The 24,004-nt window shown below is 58.5% G+C and overlaps 1 protein-coding gene and 1 long non-coding RNA gene across 5 annotated transcripts in view; both read left to right on the forward strand.

Moving 5' to 3' along the window:
* LOC142906688 (uncharacterized) overlaps positions 1-23,988 on the forward strand; it is a 25,441-nt gene extending 1,453 nt beyond the window's left edge. The window contains exons 1-3 of one of the 4 annotated variants that reach the window (XR_012930456.1): positions 1-16,034; positions 16,634-23,064; positions 23,882-23,988. The exon at positions 1-16,034 is cut by the window's left edge and continues 1,453 nt beyond it. This is a non-coding gene — a long non-coding RNA (uncharacterized LOC142906688). Of the gene's footprint in view, positions 16,035-16,633 lie in introns of all 4 variants that reach the window. The other 3 variants (XR_012930457.1, XR_012930454.1, XR_012930455.1) reach the window with 3 other exon arrangements.
* Positions 1-24,004, forward strand: part of LOC142906722 (SUMO-activating enzyme subunit 2-like) — a gene marked incomplete at its 3' end in the record, with an annotated part of 48,044 nt that overhangs the window by 18,944 nt on the left and 5,096 nt on the right. The window lies entirely within an intron of this gene.

Genomic DNA, 24,004 nt, shown 5'->3' on the forward strand with positions numbered 1-24,004 from the left:
CCACCACCACCACCACACTCACCACCACACTCACCACCACACACGTGTGTCAACACGCGTGTGGGCACACGGCACCGGCTACTCACCCAGCAAGCTGTTCAACAAGGTGTAGAGACACTCACCACCACGCTCACCACCACGCTCACCACCACACACGTGTGTCAACACGCGTGTGGGCACACGGCACCGGCTACTCACCCAGCAAGCTGTTCAACAAGGTGTAGAGACACTCACCACCACCACCACCACACTCACCACCACACACGTGTGTCAACACGCGTGTGGGCACACGGCACCGGCTACTCACCCAGCAAGCTGTTCAACAAGGTGTAGAGACACTCACCACCACCACCACACTCACCACCACCACCACACTCACCACCACACACGTGTGTCAACACGCGTGTGGGCACACGGCACCGGATACTCACCCAGCAAGCTGTTCAACAAGGTGTAGAGACACTCACCACCACCACCACCACACTCACCACCACACACGTGTGTCAACACGCGTGTGGGCACACGGCACCGGCTACTCACCCAGCAAGCTGTTCAACAAGGTGTAGAGACACTCACCACCACCACCACCACCACCACCACACTCACCACCACACACGTGTGTCAACACGCGTGTGGGCACACGGCACCGGCTACTCACCCAGCAAGCTGTTCAACAAGGTGTAGAGACACTCACCACCACCACCACACTCACCACCACACACGTGTGTCAACACGCGTGTGGGCACACGGCACCGGCTACTCACCCAGCAAGCTGTTCAACAAGGTGTAGAGACACTCACCACCACCACCACACTCACCACCACCACCACACTCACCACCACACACGTGTGTCAACACGCGTGTGGGCACACGGCACCGGCTACTCACCCAGCAAGCTGTTCAACAAGGTGTAGAGACACTCACCACCACCACCACCACACTCACCACCACACACGTGTGTCAACACGCGTGTGGGCACACGGCACCGGCTACTCACCCAGCAAGCTGTTCAACAAGGTGTAGAGACACTCACCACCACCACCACCACACTCACCACCACACACGTGTGTCAACACGCGTGTGGGCACACGGCACCGGCTACTCACCCAGCAAGCTGTTCAACAAGGTGTAGAGACACTCACCACCACCACCACCACACTCACCACCACACACGTGTGTCAACACGCGTGTGGGCACACGGCACCGGCTACTCACCCAGCAAGCTGTTCAACAAGGTGTAGAGACACTCACCACCACGCTCACCACCACGCTCACCACCACACACGTGTGTCAACACGCGTGTGGGCACACGGCACCGGCTACTCACCCAGCATGCTGTTCAACAAGGTGTAGAGACACTCACCACCACCACCACACTCACCACACTCACCACACTCACCACCACACACGTGTGTCAACACGCGTGTGGGCACACGGCACCGGCTACTCACCCAGCAAGCTGTTCAACAAGGTGTAGAGACACTCACCACCACGCTCACCACCACGCTCACCACCACACACGTGTGTCAACACGCGTGTGGGCACACGGCACCGGCTACTCACCCAGCAAGCTGTTCAACAAGGTGTAGAGACACTCACCACCACCACCACCACACTCACCACCACACACGTGTGTCAACACGCGTGTGGGCACACGGCACCGGCTACTCACCCAGCAAGCTGTTCAACAAGGTGTAGAGACACTCACCACCACCACCACCACACTCACCACCACACACGTGTGTCAACACGCGTGTGGGCACACGGCACCGGCTACTCACCCAGCAAGCTGTTCAACAAGGTGTAGAGACACTCACCACCACGCTCACCACCACGCTCACCACCACACACGTGTGTCAACACGTGTGTGGGCACACGGCACCGGCTACTCACCCAGCAAGCTGTTCAACAAGGTGTAGAGACACTCACCACCACCACCACACTCACCACCACACACGTGTGTCAACACGCGTGTGGGCACACGGCACCGGCTACTCACCCAGCAAGCTGTTCAACAAGGTGTAGAGACACTCACCACCACCACACTCACCACCACACACGTGTGTCAACACGCGTGTGGGCACACGGCACCGGCTACTCACCCAGCAAGCTGTTCAACAAGGTGTAGAGACACTCACCACCACGCTCACCACCACGCTCACCACCACACACGTGTGTCAACACGCGTGTGGGCACACGGCACCGGCTACTCACCCAGCAAGCTGTTCAACAAGGTGTAGAGACACTCACCACCACCACCACACTCACCACCACACACGTGTGTCAACACGCGTGTGGGTACACGGCACCGGCTACTCACCCAGCAAGCTGTTCAACAAGGTGTAGAGACACTCACCACCACCACCACCACACTCACCACCACACACGTGTGTCAACACGCGTGTGGGCACACGGCACCGGCTACTCACCCAGCAAGCTGTTCAACAAGGTGTAGAGACACTCACCACCACGCTCACCACCACGCTCACCACCACACACGTGTGTCAACACGCGTGTGGGCACACGGCACCGGCTACTCACCCAGCAAGCTGTTCAACAAGGTGTAGAGACACTCACCACCACCACCACACTCACCACACTCACCACCACACTCACCACCACACACGTGTGTCAACACGCGTGTGGGCACACGGCACCGGCTACTCACCCAGCAAGCTGTTCAACAAGGTGTAGAGACACTCACCACCACCACCACACTCACCACACTCACCACCACACTCACCACCACACACGTGTGTCAACACGCGTGTGGGCACACGGCACCGGCTACTCACCCAGCAAGCTGTTCAACAAGGTGTAGAGACACTCACCACCACACTCACCACACTCACCACCACACACGTGTGTCAACACGTGTGTGGGCACACGGCACCGGCTACTCACCCAGCAAGCTGTTCAACAAGGTGTAGAGACACTCACCACCACCACCACCACACTCACCACCACACACGTGTGTCAACACGCGTGTGGGCACACGGCACCGGCTACTCACCCAGCAAGCTGTTCAACAAGGTGTAGAGACACTCACCACCACCACCACACTCACCACCACACACGTGTGTCAACACGCGTGTGGGCACACGGCACCGGCTACTCACCCTGCAAGCTGTTCAACAAGGTGTAGAGACACTCACCACCACGCTCACCACCACGCTCACCACCACACACGTGTGTCAACACGCGTGTGGGCACACGGCACCGGCTACTCACCCAGCAAGCTGTTCAACAAGGTGTAGAGACACTCACCACTACCACCACACTCACCACACTCACCACCACACTCACCACCACACACGTGTGTCAACACGCGTGTGGGCACACGGCACCGGCTACTCACCCAGCAAGCTGTTCAACAAGGTGTAGAGACACTCACCACCACCACCACACTCACCACCACACACGTGTGTCAACACGCGTGTGGGCACACGGCACCGGCTACTCACCCAGCAAGCTGTTCAACAAGGTGTAGAGACACTCACCACCACCACCACACTCACCACCACCACCACACTCACCACCACACACGTGTGTCAACACGTGTGTGGGCACACGGCACCGGCTACTCACCCAGCAAGCTGTTCAACAAGGTGTAGAGACACTCACCACCACCACCACACTCACCACCACCACCACACTCACCACCACACACGTGTGTCAACACGCGTGTGGGCACACGGCACCGGCTACTCACCCAGCAAGCTGTTCAACAAGGTGTAGAGACACTCACCACCACCACCACACTCACCACCACCACCACACTCACCACCACACACGTGTGTCAACACGCGTGTGGGCACACGGCACCGGCTACTCACCCAGCAAGCTGTTCAACAAGGTGTAGAGACACTCACCACCACCACCACACTCACCACACTCACCACCACACTCACCACCACACACGTGTGTCAACACGCGTGTGGGCACACGGCACCGGCTACTCACCCAGCAAGCTGTTCAACAAGGTGTAGAGACACTCACCACCACCACACTCACCACCACACACGTGTGTCAACACGCGTGTGGGCACACGGCACCGGCTACTCACCCAGCAAGCTGTTCAACAAGGTGTAGAGACACTCACCACCACCACCACACTCACCACACTCACCACCACACTCACCACCACACACGTGTGTCAACACGCGTGTGGGCACACGGCACCGGCTACTCACCCAGCAAGCTGTTCAACAAGGTGTAGAGACACTCACCACCACCACCACACTCACCACACTCACCACCACACTCACCACCACACACGTGTGTCAACACGTGTGTGGGCACACGGCACCAGCTACTCACCCAGCAAGCTGTTCAACAAGGTGTAGAGACACTCACCACCACCACCACACTCACCACACTCACCACCACACTCACCACCACACACATGTGTCAATACGCGTGTGGGCACACGGCACCGGCTACTCACCCAGCAAGCTGTTCAACAAGGTGTAGAGACACTCACCACCACACTCACCACACTCACCACCACACACGTGTGTCAACACGTGTGTGGGCACACGGCACCGGCTACTCACCCAGCAAGCTGTTCAACAAGGTGTAGAGACACTCACCACCACCACCACACTCACCACACTCACCACCACACACGTGTGTCAACACGCGTGTGGGCACACGGCACCGGCTACTCACCCAGCAAGCTGTTCAACAAGGTGTAGAGACACTCACCACCACGCTCACCACCACGCTCACCACCACACACGTGTGTCAACACGCGTGTGGGCACACGGCACCGGCTACTCACCCAGCAAGCTGTTCAACAAGGTGTAGAGACACTCACCACCACCACCACACTCACCACACTCACCACACTCACCACCACACACGTGTGTCAACACGCGTGTGGGCACACGGCACCGGCTACTCACCCAGCAAGCTGTTCAACAAGGTGTAGAGACACTCACCACCACGGTCACCACCACGCTCACCACCACACACGTGTCTCAACACGCGTGTGGGCACACGGCACCGGCTACTCACCCAGCAAGCTGTTCAACAAGGTGTAGAGACACTCACCACCACCACCACCACACTCACCACCACACACGTGTGTCAACACGCGTGTGGGCACACGGCACCGGCTACTCACCCAGCAAGCTGTTCAACAAGGTGTAGAGACACTCACCACCACCACCACACTCACCACACTCACCACCACACACGTGTGTCAACACGCGTGTGGGCACACGGCACCGGCTACTCACCCAGCAAGCTGTTCAACAAGGTGTAGAGACACTCACCACCACGCTCACCACCACGCTCACCACCACACACGTGTGTCAACACGCGTGTGGGCACACGGCACCGGCTACTCACCCAGCAAGCTGTTCAACAAGGTGTAGAGACACTCACCACCACCACCACCACACTCACCACCACACACGTGTGTCAACACGCGTGTGGGCACACGGCACCGGCTGCTCACCCAGCAAGCTGTTCAACAAGGTGTAGAGACACTCACCACCACCACCACACTCACCACACTCACCACACTCACCACCACACACGTGTGTCAACACGCGTGTGGGCACACGGCACCGGCTACTCACCCAGCAAGCTGTTCAACAAGGTGTAGAGACACTCACCACCACGCTCACCACCACGCTCACCACCACACACGTGTGTCAACATGCGTGTGGGCACACGGCACCGGCTACTCACCCAGCAAGCTGTTCAACAAGGTGTAGAGACACTCACCACCACCACCACACTCACCACCACCACCACACTCACCACCACACACGTGTGTCAACACGCGTGTGGGCACACGGCACCGGCTACTCACCCAGCAAGCTGTTCAACAAGGTGTAGAGACACTCACCACCACCACCACACTCACCACCACACACGTGTGTCAACACGCGTGTGGGCACACGGCACCGGCTACTCACCCAGCAAGCTGTTCAACAAGGTGTAGAGACACTCACCACCACCACCACACTCACCACCACCACCACCACACTCACCACCACACACGTGTGTCAACACGCGTGTGGGCACACGGCACCGGCTACTCACCCAGCAAGCTGTTCAACAAGGTGTAGAGACACTCACCACCACACTCACCACACTCACCACCACACACGTGTGTCAACACGTGTGTGGGCACACGGCACCGGCTACTCACCCAGCAAGCTGTTCAACAAGGTGTAGAGACACTCACCACCACCACCACCACACTCACCACCACACACGTGTGTCAACACGCGTGTGGGCACACGGCACCGGCTACTCACCCAGCAAGCTGTTCAACAAGGTGTAGAGACACTCACCACCACCACCACACTCACCACCACACACGTGTGTCAACACGCGTGTGGGCACACGGCACCGGCTACTCACCCAGCAAGCTGTTCAACAAGGTGTAGAGACACTCACCACCACCACCACCACACTCACCACCACACACGTGTGTCAACACGCGTGTGGGCACACGGCACCGGCTACTCACCCAGCAAGCTGTTCAACAAGGTCTAGAGACACTCACCACCACCACCACCACACTCACCACCACACACGTGTGTCAACACGCGTGTGGGCACACGGCACCGGCTACTCACCCAGCAAGCTGTTCAACAAGGTGTAGAGACACTCACCACCACCACCACACTCACCACCACACACGTGTGTCAACACGCGTGTGGGCACACGGCACCGGCTACTCACCCAGCAAGCTGTTCAACAAGGTGTAGAGACACTCACCACCACACTCACCACCACCACCACACTCACCACCACACACGTGTGTCAACACGCGTGTGGGCACACGGCACCGGCTACTCACCCAGCAAGCTGTTCAACAAGGTGTAGAGACACTCACCACCACCACCACCACACTCACCACCACACACGTGTGTCAACACGCGTGTGGGCACACGGCACCGGCTACTCACCCAGCAAGCTGTTCAACAAGGTGTAGAGACACTCACCACCACCACACTCACCACCACCACCACACTCACCACGCTCACCACCACACACGTGTGTCAACACGCGTGTGGGCACACGGCACCGGCTACTCACCCAGCAAGCTGTTCAACAAGGTGTGGAGACACTCACCACCACCACCACACTCACCACCACACACGTGTGTCAACACGCGTGTGGGCACACGGCACCGGCTACTCACCCAGCAAGCTGTTCAACAAGGTGTAGAGACACTCACCACCACGCTCACCACCACACTCACCACCACACACGTGTGTCAACACGCGTGTGGGCACACGGCACCGGCTACTCACCCAGCAAGCTGTTCAACAAGGTGTAGAGACACTCACCACCACCACCACCACACTCACCACCACACACGTGTGTCAACACGCGTGTGGGCACACGGCACCGGCTACTCACCCAGCAAGCTGTTCAACAAGGTGTAGAGACACTCACCACCACCACCACCACACTCACCACCACACACGTGTGTCAACACGCGTGTGGGCACACGGCACCGGCTACTCACCCAGCAAGCTGTTCAACAAGGTGTAGAGACACTCACCACCACGCTCACCACCACGCTCACCACCACACACGTGTGTCAACACGCGTGTGGGCACACGGCACCGGCTACTCACCCAGCAAGCTGTTCAACAAGGTGTAGAGACACTCACCACCACCACCACACTCACCACACTCACCACACTCACCACCACACACGTGTGTCAACACGCGTGTGGGCACACGGCACCGGCTACTCACCCAGCAAGCTGTTCAACAAGGTGTAGAGACACTCACCACCACGCTCACCACCACGCTCACCACCACACACGTGTGTCAACACGCGTGTGGGCACACGGCACCGACTACTCACCCAGCAAGCTGTTCAACAAGGTGTAGAGACACTCACCACCACCACCACCACACTCACCAACACACACGTGTGTCAACACGCGTGTGGGCACACGGCACCGGCTACTCACCCAGCAAGCTGTTCAACAAGGTGTAGAGACACTCACCACCACCACCACCACACTCACCACCACACACGTGTGTCAACACGCGTGTGGGCACACGGCACCGGCTACTCACCCAGCAAGCTGTTCAACAAGGTGTAGAGACACTCACCACCACGCTCACCACCACGCTCACCACCACACACGTGTGTCAACACGTGTGTGGGCACACGGCACCGGCTACTCACCCAGCAAGCTGTTCAACAAGGTGTAGAGACACTCACCACCACCACCACCACACTCACCACCACACACGTGTGTCAACACGCGTGTGGGCACACGGCACCGGCTACTCACCCAGCAAGCTGTTCAACAAGGTGTAGAGACACTCACCACCACCACACTCACCACCACACACGTGTGTCAACACGCGTGTGGGCACACGGCACCGGCTACTCACCCAGCAAGCTGTTCAACAAGGTGTAGAGACACTCACCACCACGCTCACCACCACGCTCACCACCACACACGTGTGTCAACACGCGTGTGGGCACACGGCACCGGCTACTCACCCAGCAAGCTGTTCAACAAGGTGTAGAGACACTCACCACCACCACCACACTCACCACCACACACGTGTGTCAACACGCGTGTGGGCACACGGCACCGGCTACTCACCCAGCAAGCTGTTCAACAAGGTGTAGAGACACTCACCACCACCACCACCACACTCACCACCACACACGTGTGTCAACACGTGTGTGGGCACACGGCACCGGCTACTCACCCAGCAAGCTGTTCAACAAGGTGTAGAGACACTCACCACCACGCTCACCACCACGCTCACCACCACACACGTGTGTCAACACGCGTGTGGGCACACGGCACCGGCTACTCACCCAGCAAGCTGTTCAACAAGGTGTAGAGACACTCACCACCACCACCACACTCACCACACTCACCACCACACTCACCACCACACACGTGTGTCAACACGCGTGTGGGCACACGGCACCGGCTACTCACCCAGCAAGCTGTTCAACAAGGTGTAGAGACACTCACCACCACCACCACACTCACCACACTCACCACCACACTCACCACCACACACGTGTGTCAACACGCGTGTGGGCACACGGCACCGGCTACTCACCCAGCAAGCTGTTCAACAAGGTGTAGAGACACTCACCACCACACTCACCACACTCACCACCACACACGTGTGTCAACACGTGTGTCAACACGTGTGTGGGCACACGGCACCGGCTACTCACCCAGCAAGCTGTTCAACAAGGTGTAGAGACACTCACCACCACCACCACCACACTCACCACCACCACCACCACACTCACCACCACACACGTGTGTCAACACGCGTGTGGGCACACGGCACCGGCTACTCACCCAGCAAGCTGTTCAACAAGGTGTAGAGACACTCACCACCACCACCACACTCACCACCACACACGTGTGTCAACACGCGTGTGGGCACACGGCACCGGCTACTCACCCAGCAAGCTGTTCAACAAGGTGTAGAGACACTCACCACCACGCTCACCACCACGCTCACCACCACACACGTGTGTCAACACGCGTGTGGGCACACGGCACCGGCTACTCACCCAGCAAGCTGTTCAACAAGGTGTAGAGACACTCACCACTACCACCACACTCACCACACTCACCACCACACTCACCACCACACACGTGTGTCAACACGCGTGTGGGCACACGGCACCGGCTACTCACCCAGCAAGCTGTTCAACAAGGTGTAGAGACACTCACCACCACCACCACACTCACCACCACACACGTGTGTCAACACGTGTGTGGGCACACGGCACCGGCTACTCACCCAGCAAGCTGTTCAACAAGGTGTAGAGACACTCACCACCACCACCACACTCACCACCACCACCACCACACTCACCACCACACACGTGTGTCAACACGCGTGTGGGCACACGGCACCGGCTACTCACCCAGCAAGCTGTTCAACAAGGTGTAGAGACACTCACCACCACCACCACACTCACCACCACCACCACACTCACCACCACACACGTGTGTCAACACGCGTGTGGGCACACGGCACCGGCTACTCACCCAGCAAGCTGTTCAACAAGGTGTAGAGACACTCACCACCACCACCACACTCACCACACTCACCACCACACTCACCACCACACACGTGTGTCAACACGCGTGTGGGCACACGGCACCGGCTACTCACCCAGCAAGCTGTTCAACAAGGTGTAGAGACACTCACCACCACCACACTCACCACCACACACGTGTGTCAACACGCGTGTGGGCACACGGCACCGGCTACTCACCCAGCAAGCTGTTCAACAAGGTGTAGAGACACTCACCACCACCACCACACTCACCACACTCACCACCACACTCACCACCACACACGTGTGTCAACACGCGTGTGGGCACACGGCACCGGCTACTCACCCAGCAAGCTGTTCAACAAGGTGTAGAGACACTCACCACCACCACCACACTCACCACACTCACCACCACACTCACCAGCACACACGTGTGTCAACACGTGTGTGGGCACACGGCACCAGCTACTCACCCAGCAAGCTGTTCAACAAGGTGTAGAGACACTCACCACCACCACCACACTCACCACACTCACCACCACACTCACCACCACACACATGTGTCAATACGCGTGTGGGCACACGGCACCGGCTACTCACCCAGCAAGCTGTTCAACAAGGTGTAGAGACACTCACCACCACACTCACCACACTCACCACCACACACGTGTGTCAACACGTGTGTGGGCACACGGCACCGGCTACTCACCCAGCAAGCTGTTCAACAAGGTGTAGAGACACTCACCACCACCACCACACTCACCACACTCACCACCACACACGTGTGTCAACACGCGTGTGGGCACACGGCACCGGCTACTCACCCAGCAAGCTGTTCAACAAGGTGTAGAGACACTCACCACCACGCTCACCACCACGCTCACCACCACACACGTGTGTCAACACGCGTGTGGGCACACGGCACCGGCTACTCACCCAGCAAGCTGTTCAACAAGGTGTAGAGACACTCACCACCACCACCACCACACTCACCACCACCACCACCACACTCACCACCACACACGTGTGTCAACACGCGTGTGGGCACACGGCACCGGCTACTCACCCAGCAAGCTGTTCAACAAGGTGTAGAGACACTCACCACCACCACCACACTCACCACACTCACCACCACACTCACCACCACACACGTGTGTCAACACGCGTGTGGGCACACGGCACCGGCTACTCACCCAGCAAGCTGTTCAACAAGGTGTAGAGACACTAACCACCACGCTCACCACCACGCTCACCACCACACACGTGTGTCAACACGCGTGTGGGCACACGGCACCGGCTACTCACCCAGCAAGCTGTTCAACAAGGTGTAGAGACACTCACCACCACCACCACACTCACCACACTCACCACCACACTCACCACCACACACGTGTGTCAACACGCGTGTGGGCACACGGCACCGGCTACTCACCCAGCAAGCTGTTCAACAAGGTGTAGAGACACTCACCACCACCACCACCACACTCACCACCACACACGTGTGTCAACACGCGTGTGGGCACACGGCACCGGCTACTCACCCAGCAAGCTGTTCAACAAGGTGTAGAGACACTCACCACCACCACCACACTCACCACACTCACCACCACACTCACCACCACACACGTGTGTCAACACGCGTGTGGGCACACGGCACCGGCTACTCACCCAGCAAGCTGTTCAACAAGGTGTAGAGACACTCACCACCACGCTCACCACCACGCTCACCACCACACACGTGTGTCAACACGCGTGTGGGCACACGGCACCGGCTACTCACCCAGCAAGCTGTTCAACAAGGTGTAGAGACACTCACCACCACCACCACACTCACCACACTCACCACACTCACCACCACACACGTGTGTCAACACGCGTGTGGGCACACGGCACCGGCTACTCACCCAGCAAGCTGTTCAACAAGGTGTAGAGACACTCACCACCACGGTCACCACCACGCTCACCACCACACACGTGTGTCAACACGCGTGTGGGCACACGGCACCGGCTACTCACCCAGCAAGCTGTTCAACAAGGTGTAGAGACACTCACCACCACCACCACCACACTCACCACCACACACGTGTGTCAACACGCGTGTGGGCACACGGCACCGGCTACTCACCCAGCAAGCTGTTCAACAAGGTGTAGAGACACTCACCACCACCACCACACTCACCACACTCACCACACTCACCACCACACACGTGTGTCAACACGCGTGTGGGCACACGGCACCGGCTACTCACCCAGCAAGCTGTTCAACAAGGTGTAGAGACACTCACCACCACGCTCACCACCACGCTCACCACCACACACGTGTGTCAACACGCGTGTGGGCACACGGCACCGGCTACTCACCCAGCAAGCTGTTCAACAAGGTGTAGAGACACTCACCACCACCACCACCACACTCACCACCACACACGTGTGTCAACACGCGTGTGGGCACACGGCACCGGCTACTCACCCAGCAAGCTGTTCAACAAGGTGTAGAGAATCTCACCACCACCACCACACTCACCACACTCACCACACTCACCACCACACACGTGTGTCAACACGCGTGTGGGCACACGGCACCGGCTACTCACCCAGCAAGCTGTTCAACAAGGTGTAGAGACACTCACCACCACGCTCACCACCACGCTCACCACCACACACGTGTGTCAACATGCGTGTGGGCACACGGCACCGGCTACTCACCCAGCAAGCTGTTCAACAAGGTGTAGAGACACTCACCACCACCACCACACTCACCACCACCACCACACTCACCACCACACACGTGTGTCAACACGCGTGTGGGCACACGGCACCGGCTACTCACCCAGCAAGCTGTTCAACAAGGTGTAGAGACACTCACCACCACCACACTCACCACCACACACGTGTGTCAACACGCGTGTGGGCACACGGCACCGGCTACTCACCCAGCAAGCTGTTCAACAAGGTGTAGAGACACTCACCACCACCACCACCACCACACTCACCACCACACACGTGTGTCAACACGCGTGTGGGCACACGGCACCGGCTACTCACCCAGCAAGCTGTTCAACAAGGTCTAGAGACACTCACCACCACCACCACCACACTCACCACCACACACGTGTGTCAACACGCGTGTGGGCACACGGCACCGGCTACTCACCCAGCAAGCTGTTCAACAAGGTGTAGAGACACTCACCACCACCACCACCACACTCACCACCACACACGTGTGTCAACACGCGTGTGGGCACACGGCACCGGCTACTCACCCAGCAAGCTGTTCAACAAGGTGTAGAGACACTCACCACCACACTCACCACCACCACCACACTCACCACCACACACGTGTGTCAACACGCGTGTGGGCACACGGCACCGGCTACTCACCCAGCAAGCTGTTCAACAAGGTGTAGAGACACTCACCACCACCACCACCACACTCACCACCACACACGTTTGTCAACACGCGTGTGGGCACACGGCACCGGCTACTCACCCAGCAAGCTGTTCAACAAGGTGTAGAGACACTCACCACCACCACACTCACCACCACCACCACACTCACCACGCTCACCACCACACACGTGTGTCAACACGCGTGTGGGCACACGGCACCGGCTACTCACCCAGCAAGCTGTTCAACAAGGTGTAGAGACACTCACCACCACGCTCACCACCACACTCACCACCACACACGTGTGTCAACACGTGTGTGGGCACACGGCACCGGCTACTCACCCAGCAAGCTGTTCAACAAGGTGTAGAGACACTCACCACCACGCTCACCACCACACTCACCACCACACACGTGTGTCAACACGCGTGTGGGCACACGGCACCGGCTACTCACCCAGCAAGCTGTTCAACAAGGTGTAGAGACACTCACCACCACGCTCACCACCACACTCACCACCACACACGTGTGTCAACACGCGTGTGGGCACACGGCACCGGCTACTCACCCAGCAAGCTGTTCAACAAGGTGTGGAGACACTCACCACCACACTCACCACGCTCACCACCACCACCACACTCACCACCACACACGTGTGTCAACACGCGTGTGGGCACACGGCACCGGCTACTCACCCAGCAAGCTGTTCAACAAGGTGTAGAGACACTCACAACCACCACCACACTCACCACCACACACGTGTGTCAACACGCGTGTGGGCACATGGCACCGGCTACTCACCCAGCAAGCTGTTCAACAAGGTGTAGAGACACTCACCACCACCACCACACTCACCACCACACTCACCACCACACACGTGTGTCAACACGCGTGTGGGCACACGGCACCGGCTACTCACCCAGCAAGCTGTTCAACAAGGTGTAGAGACACTCACCACCACCACCACGCTCACCACCACACACGTGTGTCAACACGCGTGTGGGCACACGGCACCGGCTACTCACCCAGCAAGCTGTTCAACAAGGTGTAGAGACACTCACCACCACACTCACCACCACACTCACCACACTCACCACCACACACGTGTGTCAACACGCGTGTGGGCACACGGCACCGGCTACTCACCCAGCAAGCTGTTCAACAAGGTGTAGAGACACTCACCACCACCACCACCACACTCACCACCACACACGTGTGTCAACACGCGTGTGGGCACACGGCACCGGCTACTCACCCAGCAAGCTGTTCAACAAGGTGTAGAGACACTCACCACCACGCTCACCACCACGCTCACCACCACACACGTGTGTCAACACGCGTGTGGGCACACGGCACCGGCTACTCACCCAGCAAGCTGTTCAACAAGGTGTAGAGACACTCACCACCACCACCACACTCACCACACTCACCACACTCACCACCACACACGTGTGTCAACACGCGTGTGGGCACACGGCACCGGCTACTCACCCAGCAAGCTGTTCAACAAGGTGTAGAGACACTCACCACCACGCTCACCACCACGCTCACCACCACACACGTGTGTCAACACGCGTGTGGGCACACGGCACCGGCTACTCACCCAGCAAGCTGTTCAACAAGGTGTAGAGACACTCACCACCACCACCACCACACTCACCACCACACACGTGTGTCAACACGCGTGTGGGCACACGGCACCGGCTACTCACCCAGCAAGCTGTTCAACAAGGTGTAGAGACACTCACCACCACCACCACCACACTCACCACCACACACGTGTGTCAACACGCGTGTGGGCACACGGCACCGGCTACTCACCCAGCAAGCTGTTCAACAAGGTGTAGAGACACTCACCACCACGCTCACCACCACGCTCACCACCACACACGTGTGTCAACACGTGTGTGGGCACACGGCACCGGCTACTCACCCAGCAAGCTGTTCAACAAGGTGTAGAGACACTCACCACCACCACCACACTCACCACCACACACGTGTGTCAACACGCGTGTGGGCACACGGCACCGGCTACTCACCCAGCAAGCTGTTCAACAAGGTGTAGAGACACTCACCACCACCACACTCACCACCACACACGTGTGTCAACACGCGTGTGGGCACACGGCACCGGCTACTCACCCAGCAAGCTGTTCAACAAGGTGTAGAGACACTCACCACCACGCTCACCACCACGCTCACCACCACACACGTGTGTCAACACGCGTGTGGGCACACGGCACCGGCTACTCACCCAGCAAGCTGTTCAACAAGGTGTAGAGACACTCACCACCACCACCACCACACTCACCACCACACACGTGTGTCAACACGCGTGTGAGCACACGGCACCGGCTACTCACCCAGCAAGCTGTTCAACAAGGTGTAGAGACACTCACCACCACCACCACCACACTCACCACCACACACGTGTGTCAACACGCGTGTGGGCACACGGCACCGGCTACTCACCCAGCAAGCTGTTCAACAAGGTGTAGAGACACTCACCACCACCACCACCACACTCACCACCACACACGTGTGTCAACACGTGTGTGGGCACACGGCACCGGCTACTCACCCAGCAAGCTGTTCAACAAGGTGTAGAGACACTCACCTCCACCACCACACTCACCACCACCACCACACTCACCACCACACACGTGTGTCAACACGCGTGTGGGCACACGGCACCGGCTACTCACCCAGCAAGCTGTTCAACAAGGTGTAGAGACACTCACCACCACCACCACCACACTCACCACCACACACGTGTGTCAACACGCGTGTGGGCACACGGCACCGGCTACTCACCCAGCAAGCTGTTCAACAAGGTGTAGAGACACTCACCACCACGCTCACCACCACGCTCACCACCACACACGTGTGTCAACACGCGTGTGGGCACACGGCACCGGCTACTCACCCAGCAAGCTGTTCAACAAGGTGTAGAGACACTCACCACCACCACCACACTCACCACACTCACCACCACACTCACCACCACACACGTGTGTCAACACGCGTGTGGGCACACGGCACCGGCTACTCACCCAGCAAGCTGTTCAACAAGGTGTAGAGACACTCACCACCACCACCACACTCACCACACTCACCACCACACTCACCACCACACACGTGTGTCAACACGCGTGTGGGCACACGGCACCGGCTACTCACCCAGCAAGCTGTTCAACAAGGTGTAGAGACACTCACCACCACACTCACCACACTCACCACCACACACGTGTGTCAACACGTGTGTGGGCACACGGCACCGGCTACTCACCCAGCAAGCTGTTCAACAAGGTGTAGAGACACTCACCACCACCACCACACTCACCACCACCACCACACTCACCACCACACACGTGTGTCAACACGCGTGTGGGCACACGGCACCGGCTACTCACCCAGCAAGCTGTTCAACAAGGTGTAGAGACACTCACCACCACCACCACACTCACCACCACACACGTGTGTCAACACGCGTGTGGGCACACGGCACCGGCTACTCACCCAGCAAGCTGTTCAACAAGGTGTAGAGACACTCACCACCACGCTCACCACCACGCTCACCACCACACACGTGTGTCAACACGCGTGTGGGCACACGGCACCGGCTACTCACCCAGCAAGCTGTTCAACAAGGTGTAGAGACACTCACCACTACCACCACACTCACCACACTCACCACCACACTCACCACCACACACGTGTGTCAACACGCGTGTGGGCACACGGCACCGGCTACTCACCCAGCAAGCTGTTCAACAAGGTGTAGAGACACTCACCACCACCACCACACTCACCACCACACACGTGTGTCAACACGCGTGTGGGCACACGGCACCGGCTACTCACCCAGCAAGCTGTTCAACAAGGTGTAGAGACACTCACCACCACCACCACACTCACCACCACCACCACACTCACCACCACACACGTGTGTCAACACGCGTGTGGGCACACGGCACCGGCTACTCACCCAGCAAGCTGTTCAACAAGGTGTAGAGACACTCACCACCACCACCACACTCACCACACTCACCACCACACTCACCACCACACACGTGTGTCAACACGCGTGTGGGCACACGGCACCGGCTACTCACCCAGCAAGCTGTTCAACAAGGTGTAGAGACACTCACCACCACCACCACACTCACCACACTCACCACCACACTCACCACCACACACGTGTGTCAACACGCGTGTGGGCACACGGCACCGGCTACTCACCCAGCAAGCTGTTCAACAAGGTGTAGAGACACTCACCACCACACTCACCACACTCACCACCACACACGTGTGTCAACACGTGTGTCGGCACACGGCACCGGCTACTCACCCAGCAAGCTGTTCAACAAGGTGTAGAGACACTCACCACCACACTCACCACACTCACCACCACCACCACACTCACCACCACACACGTGTGTCAACACGCGTGTGGGCACATGGCACCGGCTACTCACCCAGCAAGCTGTTCAACAAGGTGTAGAGACACTCACCACCACCACCACACTCACCACACTCACCACCACACTCACCACCACACACGTGTGTCAACACGCGTGTGGGCAAACGGCACCGGCTACTCACCCAGCAAGCTGTTCAACAAGGTGTAGAGACACTCACCACCACCACCACCACACTCACCACCACACACGTGTGTCAACACGCGTGTGGGCACACGGCACCGGCTACTCACCCAGCAAGCTGTTCAACAAGGTGTAGAGACACTCACCACCACCACACTCACCACACTCACCACCACACTCACCACCACACTCACCACCACACACGTGTGTCAACACGCGTGTGGGCACACGGCACCGGCTACTCACCCAGCAAGCTGTTCAACAAGGTGTAGAGACACTCACCACCACCACCACACTCACCACACTCACCACCACACTCACCACCACACACGTGTGTCAACACGTGTGTGGGCACACGGCACCAGCTACTCACCCAGCAAGCTGTTCAACAAGGTGTAGAGACACTCACCACCACCACCACACTCACCACACTCACCACCACACTCACCACCACACACATGTGTCAATACGCGTGTGGGCACACGGCACCGGCTACTCACCCAGCAAGCTGTTCAACAAGGTGTAGAGACACTCACCACCACACTCACCACACTCACCACCACACACGTGTGTCAACACGTGTGTGGGCACACGGCACCGGCTACTCACCCAGCAAGCTGTTCAACAAGGTGTAGAGACACTCACCACCACCACCACACTCACCACACTCACCACCACATACGTGTGTCAACACGCGTGTGGGCACACGGCACCGGCTACTCACCCAGCAAGCTGTTCAACAAGGTGTAGAGACACTCACCACCACGCTCACCACCACGCTCACCACCACACACGTGTGTCAACACGCGTGTGGGCACACGGCACCGGCTACTCACCCAGCAAGCTGTTCAACAAGGTGTAGAGACACTCACCACCACCACCACCACACTCACCACCACCACCACCACACTCACCACCACACACGTGTGTCAACACGCGTGTGGGCACACGGCACCGGCTACTCACCCAGCAAGCTGTTCAACAAGGTGTAGAGACACTCACCACCACCACCACACTCACCACACTCACCACCACACTCACCACCACACACGTGTGTCAACACGCGTGTGGGCACACGGCACCGGCTACTCACCCAGCAAGCTGTTCAACAAGGTGTAGAGACACTCACCACCACCACCACACTCACCACCACCACCACACTCACCACCACACACGTGTGTCAACACGCGTGTGGGCACACGGCACCGGCTACTCACCCAGCAAGCTGTTCAACAAGGTGTAGAGACACTCACCACCACCACCACACTCACCACACTCACCACCACACTCACCACCACACACGTGTGTCAACACGCGTGTGGGCACACGGCACCGGCTACTCACCCAGCAAGCTGTTCAACAAGGTGTAGAGACACTCACCACCACCACCACACTCACCACACTCACCACCACACTCACCACCACACACGTGTGTCAACACGCGTGTGGGCACACGGCACCGGCTACTCACCCAGCAAGCTGTTCAACAAGGTGTAGAGACACTCACCACCACACTCACCACACTCACCACCACACACGTGTGTCAACACGTGTGTGGGCACACGGCACCGGCTACTCACCCAGCAAGCTGTTCAACAAGGTGTAGAGACACTCACCACCACACTCACCACACTCACCACCACCACCACACTCACCACCACACACGTGTGTCAACACGCGTGTGGGCACACGGCACCGGCTACTCACCCAGCAAGCTGTTCAACAAGGTGTAGAGACACTCACCACCACCACCACACTCACCACACTCACCACCACACTCACCACCACACACGTGTGTCAACACGCGTGTGGGCAAACGGCACCGGCTACTCACCCAGCAAGCTGTTCAACAAGGTGTAGAGACACTCACCACCACCACCACCACACTCACCACCACACACGTGTGTCAACACGCGTGTGGGCACACGGCACCGGCTACTCACCCAGCAAGCTGTTCAACAAGGTGTAGAGACACTCACCACCACCACACTCACCACACTCACCACCACACTCACCACCACACTCACCACCACACACGTGTGTCAACACGCGTGTGGGCACACGGCACCGGCTACTCACCCAGCAAGCTGTTCAACAAGGTGTAGAGACACTCACCACCACCACCACACTCACCACACTCACCACCACACTCACCACCACACACGTGTGTCAACACGTGTGTGGGCACACGGCACCAGCTTCTCACCCAGCAAGCTGTTCAACAAGGTGTAGAGACACTCACCACCACCACCACACTCACCACACTCACCACCACACTCACCACCACACACATGTGTCAATACGCGTGTGGGCACACGGCACCGGCTACTCACCCAGCAAGCTGTTCAACAAGGTGTAGAGACACTCACCACCACACTCACCACACTCACCACCACACACGTGTGTCAACACGTGTGTGGGCACACGGCACCGGCTACTCACCCAGCAAGCTGTTCAACAAGGTGTAGAGACACTCACCACCACCACCACACTCACCACACTCACCACCACATACGTGTGTCAACACGCGTGTGGGCACACGGCACCGGCTACTCACCCAGCAAGCTGTTCAACAAGGTGTAGAGACACTCACCACCACGCTCACCACCACGCTCACCACCACACACGTGTGTCAACACGCGTGTGGGCACACGGCACCGGCTACTCACCCAGCAAGCTGTTCACAAGGTGTAGAGACACTCACCACCACCACCACCACACTCACCACCACCACCACCACACTCACCACCACACACGTGTGTCAACACGCGTGTGGGCACACGGCACCGGCTACTCACCCAGCAAGCTGTTCAACAAGGTGTAGAGACACTCACCACCACCACCACACTCACCACACTCACCACCACACTCACCACCACACACGTGTGTCAACACGCGTGTGGGCACACGGCACCGGCTACTCACCCAGCAAGCTGTTCAACAAGGTGTAGAGACACTAACCACCACGCTCACCACCACGCTCACCACCACACACGTGTGTCAACACGCGTGTGGGCACACGGCACCGGCTACTCACCCAGCAAGCTGTTCAACAAGGTGTAGAGACACTCACCACCACCACCACACTCACCACACTCACCACCACACTCACCACCACACACGTGTGTCAACACGCGTGTGGGCACACGGCACCGGCTACTCACCCAGCAAGCTGTTCAACAAGGTGTAGAGACACTCACCACCACCACCACACTCACCACACTCACCACCACACACGTGTGTCAACACGCGTGTGGGCACACGGCACCGGCTACTCACCCAGCAAGCTGTTCAACAAGGTGTAGAGACACTCACCACCACCACCACACTCACCACACTCACCACCACACTCACCACCACACACGTGTGTCAACACGCGTGTGGGCACACGGCACCGGCTACTCACCCAGCAAGCTGTTCAACAAGGTGTAGAGACACTCACCACCACGCTCACCACCACGCTCACCACCACACACGTGTGTCAACACGCGTGTGGGCACACGGCACTGGCTACTCACCCAGCAAGCTGTTCAACAAGGTGTAGAGACACTCACCACCACCACCACACTCACCACACTCACCACACTCACCACCACACACGTGTGTCAACACGCGTGTGGGCACACGGCACCGGCTACTCACCCAGCAAGCTGTTCAACAAGGTGTAGAGACACTCACCACCACGGTCACCACCACGCTCACCACCACACACGTGTGTCAACACGCGTGTGGGCACACGGCACCGGCTACTCACCCAGCAAGCTGTTCAACAAGGTGTAGAGACACTCACCACCACCACCACCACACTCACCACCACACACGTGTGTCAACACGCGTGTGGGCACACGGCACCGGCTACTCACCCAGCAAGCTGTTCAACAAGGTGTAGAGACACTCACCACCACCACCACACTCACCACACTCACCACACTCACCACCACACACGTGTGTCAACACGCGTGTGGGCACACGGCACCGGCTACTCACCCAGCAAGCTGTTCAACAAGGTGTAGAGACACTCACCACCACGCTCACCACCACGCTCACCACCACACACGTGTGTCAACACGCGTGTGGGCACACGGCACCGGCTACTCACCCAGCAAGCTGTTCAACAAGGTGTAGAGACACTCACCACCACCACCACCACACTCACCACCACACACGTGTGTCAACACGCGTGTGGGCACACGGCACCGGCTACTCACCCAGCAAGCTGTTCAACAAGGTGTAGAGACACTCACCACCACCACCACACTCACCACACTCACCACACTCACCACCACACACGTGTGTCAACACGCGTGTGGGCACACGGCACCGGCTACTCACCCAGCAAGCTGTTCAACAAGGTGTAGAGACACTCACCACCACGCTCACCACCACGCTCACCACCACACACGTGTGTCAACACGCGTGTGGGCACACGGCACCGGCTACTCACCCAGCAAGCTGTTCAACAAGGTGTAGAGACACTCACCACCACCACCACACTCACCACCACCACCACACTCACCACCACACACGTGTGTCAACACGCGTGTGGGCACACGGCACCGGCTACTCACCCAGCAAGCTGTTCAACAAGGTGTAGAGACACTCACCACCACCACCACCACACTCACCACCACACACGTGTGTCAACACGCGTGTGGGCACACGGCACCGGCTACTCACCCAGCAAGCTGTTCAACAAGGTCTAGAGACACTCACCACCACCACCACCACACTCACCACCACACACGTGTGTCAACACGCGTGTGGGCACACGGCACCGGCTACTCACCCAGCAAGCTGTTCAACAAGGTGTAGAGACACTCACCACCACCACCACCACACTCACCACCACACACGTGTGTCAACACGCGTGTGGGCACACGGCACCGGCTACTCACCCAGCAAGCTGTTCAACAAGGTGTAGAGACACTCACCACCACGCTCACCACCACACTCACCACCACACACGTGTGTCAACACGTGTGTGGGCACACGGCACCGGCTACTCACCCAGCAAGCTGTTCAACAAGGTGTAGAGACACTCACCACCACGCTCACCACCACACTCACCACCACACACGTGTGTCAACACGCGTGTGGGCACACGGCACCGGCTACTCACCCAGCAAGCTGTTCAACAAGGTGTGGAGACACTCACCACCACACTCACCACGCTCACCACCACCACCACACTCACCACCACACACGTGTGTCAACACGCGTGTGGGCACACGGCACCGGCTACTCACCCAGCAAGCTGTTCAACAAGGTGTAGAGACACTCACAACCACCACCACACTCACCACCACACACGTGTGTCAACACGCGTGTGGGCACATGGCACCGGCTACTCACCCAGCAAGCTGTTCAACAAGGTGTAGAGACACTCACCACCACCACCACACTCACCACCACACTCACCACCACACACGTGTGTCAACACGCGTGTGGGCACACAGCACCGGCTACTCACCCAGCAAGCTGTTCAACAAGGTGTAGAGACACTCACCACCACCACCACACTCACCACACTCACCACCACACTCACCACCACACACGTGTGTCAACACGCGTGTGGGCACACGGCACCGGCTACTCACCCAGCAAGCTGTTCAACAAGGTGTAGAGACACTCACCACCACCACCACACTCACCACACTCACCACACTCACCACCACACACGTGTGTCAACACGCGTGTGGGCACACGGCACCGGCTACTCACCCAGCAAGCTGTTCAACAAGGTGTAGAGACACTCACCACCACCACGCTCACCACCACACACGTGTGTCAACACGCGTGTGGGCACACGGCACCGGCTACTCACCCAGCAAGCTGTTCAACAAGGTGTAGAGACACTCACCACCACACTCACCACACTCACCACCACACACGTGTGTCAACACGTGTGTGGGCACACGGCACCGGCTACTCACCCAGCAAGCTGTTCAACAAGGTGTAGAGACACTC

The sequence above is a fragment of the Petromyzon marinus genome, chromosome 69 (genome assembly GCF_048934315.1).
Source record: "Petromyzon marinus isolate PM22_M1 ecotype Great Lakes invasive population chromosome 69, UKy_Petmar_22M1.pri1.0, whole genome shotgun sequence".
NCBI lineage: Eukaryota > Metazoa > Chordata > Hyperoartia > Petromyzontiformes > Petromyzontidae > Petromyzon > Petromyzon marinus.